This window comes from Pinus tabuliformis, chromosome 9 (genome assembly GCF_031772625.1).
Source record: "Pinus tabuliformis cultivar Carrire ecotype Pingquan chromosome 9, CPIR1, whole genome shotgun sequence".
NCBI lineage: Eukaryota > Viridiplantae > Streptophyta > Pinopsida > Pinales > Pinaceae > Pinus > Pinus tabuliformis.
In genome coordinates, this window is record NC_142307.1 from 1,198,981,279 (window position 1) to 1,198,986,371 (window position 5,093).

The following is a 5,093-nucleotide window of genomic DNA, read 5'->3' on the forward strand; positions in this document are numbered from 1 at the left end:
TTGACTGTTGGTGATTACAGGTTTTGGAGAAAAGGAGGAGCTCATCCAGATCAACAAAGCTTGGACTTCTACAACAGCGTTTGGACAAAGGTAAGAACGAAACACTTGATTTCTCATATCATAATGTATGTTTAGAGAAGGATAGCTCCAGTTTGTTTTGTTTGTCATTAGAATGTCTTAGACTTCTAGGAAGGTCAGTTGTGTCCGCACCCTTGACAGATTCCGTGTGACAAATTCTTGCTTTGCATCGTTTAAAAAATGAATCAAGGATTTAAGAGCATAGTTCCTTGTCTTGTGTCAAGCTCGTTAAAAAATGAATCAAGGTTTTTAGAGTAAAGTTTTTGTTAGGTAGATTGTATAGAGTAGTTACGAGCAAAGGGTTTGAGGATAGTTCTTTTCCTGTGTCAACCTCACTAAAAAATGAAACAACTCCCTCAAGTCTTTCCAAGATCTTGAAAGTAAAGCTTCATTCCATCCACCTCATTGAATGAAATGAAGCTTGGGGGGCATGTACCTCGTTTTGCGTCATTATGCTGGGGGCATGTGAACTTATAACAAGCATAGTTTTTCGTTTCAAGCTTGCGTCAACATGAAACCGAATCCGAGCATAGTTCTTTTCCTGTGTCAAGCTCGTTAAAAAATGAAACAAATCCTCCTCTACTTGAGTCGAGAGATTGACTAGATCTTAGATGTTAAGTTGTATTTTTAGGTTAGTTATTTCAGTTTTTGCATAATTTTCTTACAGTTTTAGGTCGAGTCTTTCAAACGATCTCGTTCATGAATCTTCAATCCATCCAGCTTGTACTTAGTTGAATGAAATGAAGTTGGGGGGCATGCGCTCTAGCAGTTACGCTTAGGGGGCATCAAGCACAGTTTTCTCTCTGTTTCAAGCTTGTAAAAAAAATGAAACTACTTTGAAAGCATAGTTTTTCTTTGTTTCAAGCTTTTGTAAAAATGAAACCTATTTCGAGTCAATTTCAGTTATTTTCAAGACTCATTAAACTCGTTAAATTCTAATGTGATCTAAGAACCAATCAAGTGCAAGTCGAGAAAATTGGGTGAGAGTTCCAAAGATCAAAACATAAAAACACTCAAAGGCGATTAACACTCATACACAATTTAGCCCCCCTGGCGAATGAGGGGGAAATTTTTTTGCAAAAACAGAAGCAAAAAGATGCAAAATTGTGAAAAGACTGAGACAAACCTCCAAGTAATGACCAAAGGAAATCAAATCAAGAATTTCCCAAAAAAGAGACTCAAAACACCCAATTGATGAAAGCTTAGAGTAGGAATGCTGATGAAACAAGATTAGGTGAAGATCTTTGACAGGTAACCAGTGGATCTGGGCAGTAAAAACAAATTAAAAGCAAAATCTAAAAGAGCCAAAAGCAAAAAATGGAATTTTCTCAAATTTTAACAGGGGACGCAGGAAACCCGTTAAGACAGGTGCGGGCCCGCACTGTGCACACAGCGACAGTGCGTCCAGGGACGCACTGTGCAGCACTCAGAGGGTGCGTCCTACTGAAAAACTCAAGAAAACCCAAAATAAAACTAATCCTAAGCTAACCCACCCAGAGACAAGGTCACAGAGCCAAAACCAGAAAAATAAACCAATTTTCTCAAAGCAAAGTTCACACAAAAGAAAAACTCTTCTCATCAATGGAATCTATCCCCAGTGGAGTCGCCAATTTGTCGTGGCGGAAAAAGTCGTTTGTGCGGACACAACTGACCTCCCTAGGAGTCTAAACTCTCTAGCGACAAACAAGACAAAATGGAGCGATCTTTCTCTAAATACACCTTTTAAAACATGAAAACTACAAGTGTTTAGGCTTACCTTATTCCAAAACGCTGTTGTTGTAGTCCGTCCTTGCCGATCCGGATGAGCTCCTCTTTCACATCAATTCCTGCAACCACAAACAATCAAACAATTACCAAGCACTTGCCTCTCATATAATAAAACATATATTCAACATGCAGACCAAGGAACACATGAAATAACTCATTGACACAAGCTATTGAGAAAAATGAACCAGTTTGTATTAATAACGAAACAAAGAAACTCTTACAACCTGGCCTTGGTGTTGTGCAAGTTCCTCCCAGGGTCCATCAAGGGTTTTCCTCTACTTTGACAAAGCTCACCCACTTCCAAGTAGAATCAAGCAAAGACAATCTCTCCTCACAAGGTTCTAAATGGGAGTCCTAATTCCTGCAGCATTTACCCAAAGAAAATGTATAGCTTCAACCTCCTCTCCCTCTGGCTCAATGCCTTTATTTATAGTGCTGTAAAGAGGTTATTCAGGTCCACCATCAATGGGATAATCCCCGTCTTTGGGTGGGATAGCTCCCTTATTGATGGGATAAATTCCTCCTTAATAGGGATACATGAACCAACTGGAGGCGCATCCATTTCATCAAACCGACCTCTAGAAAGTTCTAGAAGTAACCACAAGTAACTTTTTTAAGATGAAACTTGCGCATTTTGCCTTTTACAGAAGGACGCACCTGTCCCTTAACATACAGAGCGTCCAAGGACGCAGCCTTTGTGACCATTGTGAGCGTCCCCGCAGGTAAGGCTTGAGAGAACCTGCGTCCCCAGAGATAAACACATTTTTTACAAGACTTTCTCTCTTCTTTGAGTTTGAGATGGATAGCAGAGGCATAAGACTTGCCTAAGAGGGTAGCATGACTGTTGATTGAGCCATACTAACTGTAAATAGTCATGGTGACATTTTTTAGTGTAACACTTTTGTTAGGTCTTCATTCACATATGCCTCTTTTAAAAACTCCTTACATGGATTCATATCAAACTTAAAATTCTTAAACCATTCTTGCCGTCCTCTTGGGATCTCTATTATAGCAGATATTGCTTCTGGAGACACTTGAACTTCCAACATAGCTATTTTTGAATTTAAACTAGTGAAGTTTAGCGCAAATTCTTTGGTTACCTGCGCATGTCCTCCTTGCAGCTTTTTACAAAAGTTCCAGCACCCGGCATCTTTGAATGCTTTCTTCACGCCTTCATCCCTCAATGCTATGTCTAGACCTTCAGGTTCATTCCTCTGGCATTTACCGGATCTGTGTTCTTTTCTCTCCATTTTTCTCTTTGAAATCTTCACACACACAATGACCAACAGCTTCAGTTGAAATGGAGGTTCAGTTCTTTTTTAACTCGGCCTCGCTTGTAATCAAGCTCGCTTGAAAACAACCTCGCTTGAAATTTCAAATACATCATCAGACAGACTTGACACTCATGCAGCACTTACGGTTATCATAAAGGTCCATGCACGGTAAAATCCATTGGGAATGATATTTCTGTGCATTTCAACAGATCTATTGGTGGAGTAGTGATTAATGAGCGCTCAAACATGATACGAGAGGTACACAAACTGACATGAGAGGACACAATTGGTGACTCATCAACAAACTTGACATTTTGGGAAAGATTTGCTGCGAAATGCACAAATCCCCGATTTCGCAGCGCGGTTAGTTTAAAATTCTAATGATGCGCTGCGAAACGGCCTAATCATAACGCGCTGCGAAATTGTTAAACCATAATTGCGCTGCGAAACTGGCCAATAGGATTACGCTGCGAAATTACTAAAAGACTCGGTGACTAGGATAAGACAAGACATGGCTTATAAAACAATGATGGTGGAGGAGAACCAATAGGATTCGAGTATAGTTTGAATCAAAAAATTTTTAAAACTCCAAATCCTAAGTAAGAAATATAAAACGAAATCAACTTGACACAGACCTTTGTCATTGGACTAAGACAAACATCTATATGCATAGAGTTTTTAGTTCTAAGTGATAACAGTGGCTCCACTTGGGATAGTGTGCTCCTGTAGTACACTAAGAACTCGTAGGTCCAGTGCTTTGTTCAATTTCTGAAAACATACACAGAGTTGACAAGCATTCCTTTCTAGCTTTGTGGGCCTTCACCTCGGGCTTAAGCTTTCTGTTCAGCTTGTCATTTATTTTCAACAAGAAAGATTCATAAAACGGTTATATACAATGTTTGTGAGACACTTGGCAGAGATTCAATTAATTGTAATGCTTTAGGAACCTGCCATTAACAGGTCCTCCAGCATATGGTGTTCCATCAACCTCCTGCAGAATGTAGGTGTTATTTCCATGGAAAGCAGAAATTTGATATGGCCCTTTCCACAAATTTTCAAATTTACCATGTTTACCTTTCTCTTCAATTCTGGCTTCCCATTTCAGGACCTTATCATGAATCTGAAATGTAACCTCTTTGATCTTTTTGTCAAATGCTCTCTTGACCCTGTTCTGGTTTTGTTGATGACTGTCAAACACCTCACTTCTTTTCTCCTGCAAAGCTATTAGCTGATTGATCCTTCGCTGTATAGCATTTGGTTCCTCTTCTAATCCTTGAATCAGCTTCATTACTGGTACCCCGAGAGATGTTGGGAATATAGCCTCTGCTCCATACACAAGTTCATATGGTGATGTTCCAATGGACCTCTTTGTGCAAATCCGGTCAGCCCACAAGGCATATTTCAGTTTCAAATGCCAAGCTTTTTTATTTTCTTGCAGCAGCTTCTTTATGATTCTCACAAGACTCTTGTTTGATGACTCAGCTAATCCGTTTCCCTGTGGATAATAAGCAGTGGAATGTCCAAGGGAAATGTGATACTGATGACAAAAATTAATCATTCTTTTGGACTTGAAAGCTTGAGCATTATCTGTAATGATCTTGATTGGACAACCAAACCTTGATAATATGTTATTTTCTAAGAAAGAAATAATCACAAAATCATTTGCTTGCCTTGTGGGTATTGCCTCTATCCATTTTGTAAAGTAATCAGTGGCTGTGAGAATCCAGCGATGTTGTCCTGATGAAGGAGGATGGATTTCCCCTATAAAATCTAATCCCCACTGCTGGAAAGGTGCTTCAACATAAATGGGAACCAAAGGCATTGGCATGAGCTTTCTCTTTCCCTCAAACAACTGACATTCATGACATGTGGCTATCTTTCTATAGATATCTCTAAACATAGTTGGCCAAAAATAGCCAGCTCTCAAGACCTTGTTTGCAGTGGCTTTCCAATAGTGATGACCTCCACAATCCC